The 12,610-nt window shown below is 42.2% G+C and overlaps 1 protein-coding gene across 1 annotated transcript in view; it reads left to right on the top strand.

Annotated features, from left to right (window-relative positions):
* The window catches only part of USP3 (ubiquitin specific peptidase 3), a 36,073-nt gene that overhangs the window by 249 nt on the left and 23,214 nt on the right, over positions 1-12,610 (top strand). The gene's annotated exons all lie outside the window — the stretch shown is intronic.

The following is a 12,610-nucleotide window of genomic DNA, read 5'->3' as shown; positions in this document are numbered from 1 at the left end:
CGCGTGGCTGCGCGCACTGACCCCCGGCGGCCGCCGTCGCCGCCGGGCGCCCCGGGGAGGCCCCGCGCGGGCCGGCACCCTCGAGGGCTTGGGAACGTCCTTTTGTTGTCGTTATTGTTTGCTAGTTTGGTTGTTTGCTTGTGTCTAACCGTGCGCTTCCACAGCGAGGGCGGTTGAGGCCGTTGCCCTTTGTCTCCGGCGCGGGGCCCTCCGTGCGGGCGAAGCGGCCGCCGTTGCCTCATGGCGCCTTGGCGGGGCCGCGCAGCGCCGGCCGCCCCGCGCCGAGACTTGTTCCCTCAGCGCCTTCCCGCTCCCGAGGAGCGTCCCGAGCGGGAGCGCGGCGCGCCCCCGTTATCGCGGGGTGTCGGGGTGAGCGGAGCTGTCGGGCGGGGACGGGAGGCCGCGGGGAGCCACCCCGCTGGGCGAGCTCGAGGGAGATAAAATTACCAAAACAGAAGCTATATATATGCATATATATTCTGCATATATATATATATATGCTGGTCTGGGAGCCTCTGCTATTGTCTCTGGTAAAATCGGGATAAGAAACTTCCCAGGTATTTGAAGAGATAAATACTGAGTTCCTAACTGCCTAGGAGAAGTGTACGTACACAGAATTTAAAGCGTTCCAGTGAATAAATGGAAGGCTGTTGGCAGTTACAAGCAAATGACATTTTTTTCCTAACTCTTTACAAATGAGTTTTGCGTTCCTGTCAGTCTAGTAAAATGCAGCGCCTCCCTCCTCAGTTACAGCTACTAAAACACGATTGTTATGTTAGCTCCATAACGTGATTTTTATTAAAAAAAACCCTTTTATTTTCTTATTATGCTTATTTTAGTGAGGTTTTTTTTTAAGGATGTAATATCCGTTTCTYTTAACTCACAAGCAATGCAATTTCTGTTATTTAGTTTGGCTGCAAATTGGTGTTGTGCAATTAAACAAAGAAAATTACATTTTAAGTTAATAGGYTGATTACACTTCATGCATTTCCTATTGCTTTTGATGCTGCGTTCTAAGGTGCTGTGGTCTTAGTTTCCTTTTGTTGTTGCCTAAGCTGGAGGAAAAATATAGATACCTTTTAACTACAGACTGCAAAAACTTAATGCCTAAATAATCTCCCCTATTGTCTTAAAATACTCCAAATTTGTGGCTCAGAGCTAGAGCTGACTTTTCCAGAAAAGGAGAATAAGTGAAGACCCGATGCAGGAAGCGTCCTGGCTGCCACGTGACCTGCCAGCGATAACTACACACCGATAACCAAACCCAACCAAATACCTCTCAGCGTGAGCTCTGCCTTCAAACTGCCGGGCTATTTTTAACACTTTCTTGGGTATCTGTGATTTGAGGGCCTGGAAGTGTCATGCTGAGTGATGCATGTTGATTAAGTGCTTTTTCCCTTCTCTTTCCCCCTCCTAAAATGCTCTGAATTGTAGCAGCAACTTTGTAAGGTAGCACGGAGGCACTTTGGAATACTTTTGGGAGACACCTCACACTGCATCAGGGAATTTTGTTGTATTTGAGGCTAATGTYTGAAAGATTTGATTAGAGGAGCTTGTGCTCCAGCCCACGTTGCTGATCTGGCCTTACTTCCCCATGAGGATCCTAGAATATTTATAGGGTTGTGTGATGAAAGAAGACTCTTAAAAGCAATAAGAGGATTCAGTGATGACAAATGACTGATCCAATATCAACACTTGGCTCCAAATTACAGAGTAGCAATTTTTGTTTGTTCTGAGATGCTTCTAGAACTGCTGCTATTGCGAGCATATACTTTGGAGGTCTGGGAGTTGGAGCACCTCTCTTTGGAGGGTGGCATGCTTTCCCCTGAGGACTTAATCCTATTAAGTGTGCTTTGTACAGTAAGTGATGCTAAAAGCTGCGTGAGTTTGATTTGAGGAGTTTCAAAGCTGTGAAGAAGAGCACAGAAATACCTATGTGGGAAGTCCAGATTTTTTTTGTTAATATTATTTTGTTATTGTTGTAATTAGGCATTTGAAAGGAGATAAATATGTGAAGCAGAAATTACACAGAAACTGAAAATTCCTTTTAATCGGTGCTCTCAYGTGAGATATTCCATGCAGATGTCTGCTGCTTCCAATTAGAGTGCAGTGGTTCTGTGTGCTTTAATTTCTGCAACTTCTGCTGAAGTTGGAAGTAGACGAGCTGGAAGCGCTGGCAGGAATGCCAGGTGTCACAGCCTGGGTCGGTGGAGTTGTGTGATGTGCCACACCTTGGGTGCCGTTGTGCAAATCATGTAATTACGAGAARTGCCCTGGAACAGCTCAGATGTGGTATTTCCCAATAGTTTTTCATAGACTCATGAAACCACGGGGAGCCKTGCCTCACCTGAACAGCATCGCAATCTCGTGAGCACACCTGTGTGAGTCTCTAAAGAGTCTTGCCAACTTTTTTGCTGTGTGGTTGAGGTGAATTCTTTGATTGTTTAGTGTAGAATTCTGTTTATTGCTTTTAGAAGTGCAAAGGTACTGATAAGACTGTGTCTGCTTGGATGGAGCGGTGGTTTTTTGTTTTTGCTTTTTTAAGAAATCATTCTTCCAAATTAAACTTCCGTGTTTCAGATCATTGACTGTTAAATATGTATATATTTTCTTAAATAGCATAGKTAGGTATTGTAGAGGTGTTTTAGCTGCAGAGTGATATTTTCTGCAGAAGCTAAATATATCTGCCTAACATCTGTTTTTTCCATTGTAACTTCTGTTGAGCTCTGATTTCACAGTTGGTCATAAATGTAAGTTGTGGTGCTTGCAAATGACCCTGGGTCCACTAGGAAAGGATAAGAGCACTAGGAAGCTTTTTCTGTTTCAAGTAATTTCCCAAACGGCATTGCTAGTTCGGAATCACCCAGACCGTCACCGAAGGCTTTGTTTTTATATGAGAGCAAATATTGTGGGCTGAGTGGGGGGCATGTGAAGGGTGAGACTGCGTTGGGTGGTTTCACCTCCCCTCAGCTGAACGCCTTACACTGTTCCCTATTCATTCAGGGAGGTAACAGCGTTCTGCCACGCGGTGCTTTCTGGCACTGCCGTGTTGGGCTGTTGCAATCAGTGCCAGAATAAATACACAGTCGTTGCACAGGTACGCAGGCTTCAGCTTTTTCAGCTTCCCTTTTCATCTCTGTCCTTCCTTACTCTTTTCCATCTTCATGGGTGTTTGTCCTTCCTCTTACTTGTTCCTTTGTATTACCAGGGGTTCTCATTTCCTCTCGCCTTTCATTCCTTACCATAAGGAGAAGGAGAGAGACCTCGCTGAAGCAGGAGAGGTAGCCAGGACCCACTCRCTATGAGCAGCTCTGTCAGCCGCCCCTAGAAGCGGGGTGAGCTCATCGACAGCGTGTGGGTGCAGCGGTTTCTGTGGGTAAACGTTGTTTGTTGCCCTTTATCTGGAAAAGTGAGCTTGCCTGGTAATTACAATGTTTATTCTGAAATTAAAGGAGAAAATGAATATATAAGAATTCCTTCTTTTTTTCAGTCACACAAATTAAATCTCAAAAGTAGAGCGGTCTTTCATGTGTTGCTCTGGGTCATTGCAGTGCAGGAATGTTTGTTAATAACTCTTCAGGCTTTATAGCTTGTTATATCTCCTTAGACTCTTTCCCTAGCTGTCTTTTTAAGTAAAGCCTGTTCGATTTGTTTTGTTAGAGACCTTGTCTTGTTTTCATTAGTACTGTTTTTTTAATGATATTACGATGTATGAACTAAGCATGTCGGCAAGAGTTATTTCCGCCTGTGTGATAGGCAGAGGAAAGTGCAAATATCCTTTTGCAAAATGTGTTTATATGCTCTATCTCTGCTCAACGAAATCACACTCCATCACTAAACTGGAACCTTAGCTAAAGGAAGAGAGAGCTTTAGAGAAGGTAGCCCCGCATTTAATTCATCGACTTTGCTTAGAAACTAGATCTGAATATTCATGGCAACTTTGAAGAACAAAATACGACAGAGGATAAATTTTGCTGCTGACTGATTCAAGTTAACCACGAGAAGCTAAGAGGTTTTTTCGTAATCTAATAAAAACATCAGTGKTTTGAAATAGCTATTGAAAACGCCCTGTGCGGCCCCAGAGCCAGGACAATCAGAGTCATTGTGGAAGGGAGATACCAGAGGCACGCAGGGGTGCAGGGCAGGCTCTTAACTTATCCACTCGAGCACAGTGACTCTGACACAGATTTAGTTCAAATCTCATTACAGCTGGTTTAACTGTAATCAGGATAATAATGTTCACCTGCCTTTCCCAAGCCCTTCCATATCCACATGTGGTAAAACTGAAGGTTGGTGCCTTGTGCTTAGTCTTCCCCCCCACCCTCTGTCCCCTCTCTAGATTAGCTAATTAGCATCTGGGGTTCACAGGGTCAAAGTTTCAGATCCCATGTTGGGATAGAACAAACTCCCAACCATTTCAGATTTGGTCAGTGCCTCTGCTTTTCTTTAATAAGCTGCTAATGCTTTGTTTGTAAGAGGCCCATTTGTTATCTAGGGGAAGAATGTTTAGAGGAAACACGTAATTACAGTAGTCCTTGCAGGAAAGTGCAGTCTAAAAAAATTAGATCTATCAAAGCAGGGTAAAATTTTTATATATTTATTTGTTTCCCATCTTATGAGAAGGCTTTTTAAACTGTAGATGGCATGGTGAATACACATAGCATTCAGCATTCTTAACTGGTTTGTCAAAACAGTCTTTTTATTTACTTCCTGTTGGAATATCTGTTCAGTTTGGGGTYTTGTAAATGTAATTTGAGATTTCTTAGATTTTATTGAGCATTTGAGTCTAATCCCACTACCCACCGGCAGCTTAGCCAAGGAAGGTGATTTTTTGGGAGCCTATTCTTTTTGTTATTTTTTCTTTTCCTCTAAACTGCTGCAAGTAGACTCTTCACTTTAAAGCAAGATRATGCTGCCAGGCTCGGGATGGGCAGGGTGTCTTATCAAAACTGAAGATATAGATACTACTTTTCTAGACGAGTTGCGTATAAATCATTTAGGATTGTGTCTCCAGGTAAGTGTTTGCATGTGAGTGTTGAACTGCAGGTGTATTTTCATGGCATGATTTTCTTATTTTTCAAACCAAGAATTAAAAAACATATAAAYGTATGTAGTGATTAGCAAAATAGCTGATGCATTATATATTTTTTTAGTGTGTAAAGGAGAAGTGAAGGAGTTTTGAAAATCTAATTTTGCTGTTTTTTTCTACTGAAATAAAGTACTGTTGTGTGTTATATTAATGAATAACACATGTTTTCTTGCTGTTGCCCTCTGTAGAATATGCAGGAAAATCAACTGCTGACCTTTCTTGACCTCAGAGTTGATTTGGCAGGATATCCACGTAGAAAGAGGGAATTGTCTAAAAACACAGCTTGAATGTATAGTTAGGGCTAGCCTTGTGCTTTTGTTGTTGCTGGGAAGGTATTAATAGATGTGATTAGTAGTGCTGAGTGACTTTTTAGTGTGACAGAAGAGGCATGATGCGCTCTGCATTGTCTTGCTATTACATCTGGGTTTGCTTTCTCTCTCTATTTATTTAACCTTAGGAATTTGTTTAACCACTTCCCCAGGAAGTGATGTTTCTGTTTACACTGATCGAAAGAAGCTTGCCCACCTACCTGCCTATTTTTCCAATACAAGATTAAGAATATAGGCAGATACGAAGCCTGCATTTTTCAGCTTCCAAGTATTCAACTGTGAAATGCTGCTTGCATAATCAAGATCCCAGTCTGAGCCAATGTGGTCCAGCTTAATTTGGGAGGTGAAGTGCACGCGGATGAAGCTAATCATGTGGCTCTCTGAGGAACGTTCGTCAGTGTCAGATATGTTTTGAAAACTTCAGTGACCTTATTTCTTCTGTGGAAAATGGTTTATTCGTATTTTACTAAGCAATACCTAAATAAGAATGTAAAAGTATGTCTGAAATGAATGTTTTTCCGTTGTAGTGAAGTGGTTGACTGCAACCATCTGTGAAAGATCCTATATGAGACTGAGCAATGCTTTGTTTAGTGACAAAGAGCAGGAAATACCACATAAGGATCATTATACAGGAGCACGAATGTTGGTTGATTTCATAAGTTCACTGACTGTCAGAAAATTACTTGGACTATTTGGTTTCCTCACAAAGAACTTAGTCATTTGGCTTTGGCTGATAGCTAATGACAAAAGTAGTATTTGTATATTTATTTATTGTATGGCTTTAAGTTGAGCATTGGGATTTTCTTCGTGTTTTGTTTTTTTTTTTTTTTTTTTTTTTTTGCTTTGGAATCTTATTTTCTAACATTTGGATGTTTTTTCAATCAGGCTAAGACTCGATACTATTGTGGCTTTTCTCCATTATGCATCTCTTTTAAGAGTATGCAGCACAAAGAATGGTTGGCATTTTTCTATTGTTACCAACGCCTACCAGGAAATTTGCTTCCTTGTAAATTTTTTTTCTGCCTTGAGAATTTAAATATTTTTCTTACGTTTTCCTTCAGTACAYGGGTATTAGCTAATATAAACCCAAAACGTTTTAAAGACTCTTAATTAAAAATCATTTCCCTTTCTGTCTGGTTTCGTTTTGACTGGAATGCTGCCTTCTAAAATAGGCAACAAAGGAAACTTATGTAAATGATTGCTAAAGAGAATGTATTTTTTAAGTGGCTGCTATCGGCTAGATCAAAACAAGTGGTGCTCATTTATGAGCTTTTTGTAATGGGGGTAAGGGTGGGATAGAAAGAAGAGCTGTCTGCAAAGTTTAATCACACATTGAAATACTCTCTAAATCTTAAACACTGAAACAGGTCTGGAACATGATTCTCATTTTCAAAACCTTTTTTCTTTCTCTCTTTCTTTTCTCCTCCTCCTTGCATTCTTAATGCCTGGAATAGGGTTTTAGCTGAATTCCTACTTCAGATTTTCTTGTGACAATTTCTTCCTTTTTCAGTCCCTTGTTTTTCATAACAATTCCTCATCTGTAGTTGACTAGTTTCAAGCTTTTAAATTCAGAGCAGCCTCTTAACAGATTTGCATGCCATTTAACATCCTTCCCTACCCTAAAAGCTAATCATTTAGCTCAGTATTTACATTCTAGAGCCAATCCTAGATTGTAAAAATAATTAGCATTTTTGCATGACTCAGTGAACTTGTGTATGTTAATGCCTTATGCTTTTATCARTGTGTGTATGCGAGGTGCTTATTTCAGTTATCTCTGACTCCCTGTGTGTGTAAACAGAGCATAGGGGGAGAGGCAAAGCTCGTGTGCCCGCGGGTACCTGTTCCTTGCAAAGCGTGCCAAGTCAGAAAGTGGATAATGGGGTAAGCTGTATTAATATGTCCTTGGTCGTAAGTAGCTTACGTTACTTCTTATGGATTTTTATATGCTAAAAATCCACCCTAACCTTGGAAGATGCACTGTTTGGTAGGTGTCTTTGATTCCGCTAATAGGGTGTTTCTGTGATGCCAAAATGTCTCATTCTTGGTGTATCCAGAAATGCCTGGGTGGTGACAGCTGCCCTGTGGTGGTCAGTGCTGCTGGTTTTTGCCCTGAGAAGCCCTTGCACTTGTGTGTGCTGCCTTAGAAGAGGGTTTGTGGGCCAGGGAGCAAGGGCGCGTGCGGTGGTGTGAAGGTTGGACAGTTCATTGTAGGTGGAGAAGCCCAGGTTCCAGGCTCAGTTCTCGTGACCAGAAGTTTTACTTGATTTTTGGATGTAGACGTGACACCTCATTGCTGCCCGAGACTGGAGCCCGGGTAAAAGCTCTAAGTTCAGAGCGCTGTTCCTTCTTGCTTTGTCCCAGTGGATAAGGGATTACTGTGCAAGTGGAATTATTGCTTATCCCGTGCTAGTGGCATCTGTAATGGTAAGAATGGCCAGTCCATTCCTTGGGGGTAGTCCGGAGGGGAAATGCCCTGGGTGACAGATGGAATTCCTCCTGGCAAAAGACGGAATTAAACCTAAGGCATTCGCACCTTGAATTAATGGGGACTGTGCAGCCAAAGCTCCTCAACTCATCTATTCAGCCTTTGAAAAGCCCCACAAGAAAGGCTAAGAAGGTTGTAACTTACAGTGGTGGGCAGTGCCTTTTTGCAGACCAGCTTGTAAGCCCAAAGGAGGGACGATGCTCAGCATGATCTTCTTGATCTCTGGGGCTAAAATTTGGGTGAATGAGTGTTCAAAACGCCGGCTTTCAGAGGTCCCTCCCTGGATGCCTGGTGTTTCTTTTGCACAGCGCAGGGGAAGCTGCAGGTGCTGGGTCAGAGGTGGTCGGGCAGCCCGTCGCTGCTGGCTCTGCCACTGCCCAACAGTGCCGCGACACGGAGGCCTCTCAAGCCTGTTCTCACCTAGGGTGATAAGCTTAAAAATGATTATTTTGGCAAATTATTTGTTCTTTCCTGCCCTCCCCCCAGTTTTTCATTCTATAAAATGGAGTTGGGCTCTCTGGGGAGTGCTCTGAATCCTGTGCCTGAAAAACTTTGCATTTGAGGTATTAGAAACAGAGCAACTTGCATAATTTCCTTTAAACTTCTGTGCAGTTTTGTATTCCCACTGCTGCTGATCATTTTCCAGGGTTTTTTGGCTTGCATACTTGTCATCTTTACTTTCAGATCTTTGGAGGAGAAAGCTTTTCGTCTGGTTTCTTAGGCCTGAGGTGTGGTAGACCGAAACGTTGTGTTTCACATTTTATGTGAACTGTTGCTACATTTTTTTTCTTCAAATGCTGTTAGTGGAGTCAGGCTGGGTTTTTTTTGCTACATTTGTCAGCTTCTTTTTTGGAGCAGAACATGGAATAACATTGCCTTGCTACCAAGTATTAATAAAAAGGAACAGCAAGGGGCTGAGGTTACAGGTATATTCTAGCCATGTAATTTTCTTTGGAGATACTTGTTTATATCGTATATGTATTTGTCAGCAAGTGCTTGTTTTTGTTTTTTGAACTATTTGCTTGGTGTAACRTCACTATATCAGTACGACCACAACTATATAAATACTGCCCCTTTTTTAGATCTTTATTGGAATAATAGCCAGCCTTTTTTTGCTTTGGGTTATGTCAGTGTAGATGACCTGCTATGTCAGTATAAACAAAATTGGAAGAAAAGGTCACTTAGCCCAAAGAYGTTTCTATGTGGATCATTATGCTAGTGTAACTAAACCATATAATTATATGTGTAGAATGGTAGTGCTGGTAGAGCTGCTTTTGAGAGCAAAGTCCAGGTTGCTTTGYAGAGGATGTGGAGAGCCCTGGCGACAGCTTAATGACCCCCATCTCCTTTTCCCTCGGCGTGGTTATAGCAGAGCAAAGTATTGCTTGTCTGTGCCCATATTCCGTGGCCTTTTCCTCAGCAGTGTCACCGAGGACTGGTTTAAGATTTGGATGCAAACGCAGCTCTACGAGCCACGGCCTTGGGCCACCCCTGCTCCTGCCCTGGGCCTGGACACCCCGGCCCTGCAGGTTTCTCAACTTGGCTGCCTTGCAAAAGCGGCTTCCTGTTTGTCTCCTCCTCTTCCTGCTGCTTTTTTGCTTTTGCCAGTTCCTAAATTATGTAGCGTGCTATTTAAACAAAACTATTCGTTTTAGGGGTTGTTTATATACTTCGCATAGTTGTAACTTTCCTGCCGTGGAAACGTGCAGCTTTGTTCTGCGAGGGGAGCCGTGCTTGCCAGGAGCCTCCTGCCTCCCTCCCGCAGCCCTTTCCAGTACGGGGGAAAACAGCAAGATTCAGAAGCCCGTGTTGGAGTGACGCTGAGGGTAGGCTGGGACACAGGACGGGCTGTTCTTAGTCACTCTGCTTTACATAACTCTGTGGATGTTGTTGTTCAGGGTGAGTTGCAGAAAGGGGAAACTCGGGAAGGAGGCAGGTTTCGGAGGCTCCCATCCTTACCTGCTGGTCTGTACATACACTGTCCGACTCTCCCTGGAGGATGGGTTAATACCCCTCTGCTTTGTTTACAGAGGGCTTTGCAGCCAGCGTAGCAAATGAGTTTGSATCTTGCTTACAGAGATGGTCCTACAAAGGATGCAGAGGTACTTGCCCTTCCTACTACATGATTAAATAATACAGTTTCCCCGCCTCCAAGTAAGATGATACTGATGTAAAATGGCAAATGACTCACTTTTTCAAGCAGTACAGCAACACTGTATATTTGTTTTGTTTTCTTTTTTTTTTCCCCCTCCCAAGGTGCTTATATGCCCTGCCTAGCTGCTGGAGGCAGCTCTGAAAATACAGTGAAATGGGCCAGTTAGTGACTTCAGCAGTAGCCCCTTAATTGAAGTTGAGAAAGCAGCTGACATTTCTTAGTTTGTATAATAAATAATGTAAAGTTTTGAGATTTTTTTTCAGGTAATAGCTTCATTCCAGACCTGGAAGGGGAGAACTAATGCAGTCCCCTCCCTCTTCTTTTTTAAATAGCACTAGAAAGGGAAAAAAAATACCCCAATGTCCTGGCAGGAATACTGATTATTGATGGAAGTTCAGACGTGAGTACCTGTACGGGCAGGTTTGATGKTTTTTTTCTCACAATTACGTGTAATTATCTGCCCTGGGATGCCTGAACACTGCAGCCTGTGTTGCAGGCCAGTTGCTGGAGCCGTGTAACGTGCTTGGAATTGAGAAGGGATTTGCCACAGACGTGCGTCTCTTTTCCTGATCCATTCTTAAGCCCAATGTCTTCATGTCTGTACTGCATCTGAAAGGAAGAGCGTGTACTTTTCTGGCAACTTAAGCCAAACTGTCCATCTCTAATTTAGACTGCAAGCAGCTCAGAGTGGTGACTGGTTTTGTGTCCCGCAGTGCCTGTCTCCTTGGAATCCTGATCCCTTGAGGCCCCAGATCGAGCTGAGTTAGTAACAGTAAGTAGCTGCCATAAACTGCTTCCAGAGCTGGGTGGAGGAAGACCTCGAAAGCTGAGCTTCAAGGCAGGTGTCCCCCAAGCYAGCCTTGGTGCAAGACAGAGCACGGTCTTCAGCAACCTTTAAAAAAAGGAGTTGTGCAAGAACGGTCTCTCAGAACAGAGCAGCTGCAGGTCGCACATTTAATCCTGGCCTCTGTGTTTAATCTTAGTGGGAGTCGCTCACATGGTGAGTTCTTTGTGGGAGGAGATATATTTGTGGAGAAGAGAAACGACACAATGCTCATGTGATGCAATGGGAGCAAAGGTTTTCCTGAAAGTTAAATAAATAAACCATCTTTTACTCTTCTGTGATCTGGAAGATGGAAAATTATGATTGTGCAGCTTTACTTGCTGGGTTTGTGCAGAACTCCTAAACACGGAATGAGCTTGGGAGAATGAGAACTGCTTCAGGGTGGTTTAACTGAACGCACGTAGTAACCAAACAGTGCCAGTATTTAAAATACTTCAGTGTGACGTTGTAATGATTTGGTGTGTAGTGAGAGACATGAATAATAGATTACACCCTAATCCTTTAAATTACTGGCTGAGGTAGTTTTGTCCACAGACGATAATGTAGTGAAATCAGAAATGTTATTTGGGAACAGTAGATTTTAAAGCCAGTGACTGTTTCAAGTCTCTAGGGACGGAAGTGCGGGATAATGGTTGCTGTTTGTTCACACAGCACTTAGGCAGCTCTTAGATATGTCCATGTTTACATGCGTGGATGTTTCTGACTTCCATTTCCTTCTGGTGACTTTTTTACCTTTTAGTTTGTGTAGTTTCAGGGGAATAGAATTGTACGGGGGAAAAAATGTGCGTTTAATAGATGTACACTTTAATTGTACAATGAAATTGTAGTAATGCACTGCCATAATGGATGGTCCCCTTTGATAACATCCACTTCATATCCTTCCTTGTTCTTTCTCCTCTATTTGTCAATATATTAAAAAAATATATATATTTCTCGCACTTTTCTAAATTGAAATGTAAGCGAAAACTACCCGGCTCTCCCATATCTTTAGCAAGAGAACCATTCTGGTTGTGAGATTTGTCAACTTTAGAGGGGAAAATTGGTTAGACAGACAGGAAAATGTCTATCTAAAGTAAAACTATAACTGCATCAGGTGAAGAAAGCAATTCTGGAGTCTTTACTAAATAATTACTTCAAATAACATTTCTATTGCATTTTACAGTAGACAGAAATACTGGTTTTCTGGTGAACATAGAAAAAATATTAATTTTAAATAYGTACCTTACATGTTCACTTCTCTACTGATTAAAGTCTGATCCTCTTGCTTCATTCTGTTTAATWAGCAGTTAACACAGGTTAAAGAAACACTTGATTTTAGTTACTATAATTTTCCCTGGTAGTCCTTGACTTTAGCAGTTTGATATATTCTGTGGTTTGCAAACTGCATAGCTTGGTCAGTCTGTTTTTGTGGATTTTTTTTACAACTCTTAAGCATTATATGTCGTAGCATTATTAGGTATTGTACCCTTCGCTGACGTGGTCTAACTTGGAATTCCTCTGGAATTCCTCTAGAAATTAATCAATTTAGTTGTAATTCCAGTATTGTTATCACTTATAAAGATRCGTGTACTTTTTTCCTTTTTAACTTGGTTGAACTTGATTGAGGTGAATTTTGGTCCGTGTGCCCATTTTTGTGTATTTTGCCAGCATGGTTAAATTTTTGTGATTGCTTTGTTTCCAATCTGAATTTTAGAGACTTGGCTGCTGT

This window comes from Nothoprocta perdicaria, unplaced genomic scaffold, assembly GCF_003342845.1.
Source record: "Nothoprocta perdicaria isolate Ctin4 unplaced genomic scaffold, notPer1 scaffold_214, whole genome shotgun sequence".
Taxonomy (NCBI): Eukaryota; Metazoa; Chordata; class Aves; order Tinamiformes; family Tinamidae; genus Nothoprocta; species Nothoprocta perdicaria.
The sequence above is the reverse complement of the archived record's forward strand: the minus strand, read 5'-3'. Positions and strand labels throughout refer to the sequence as shown.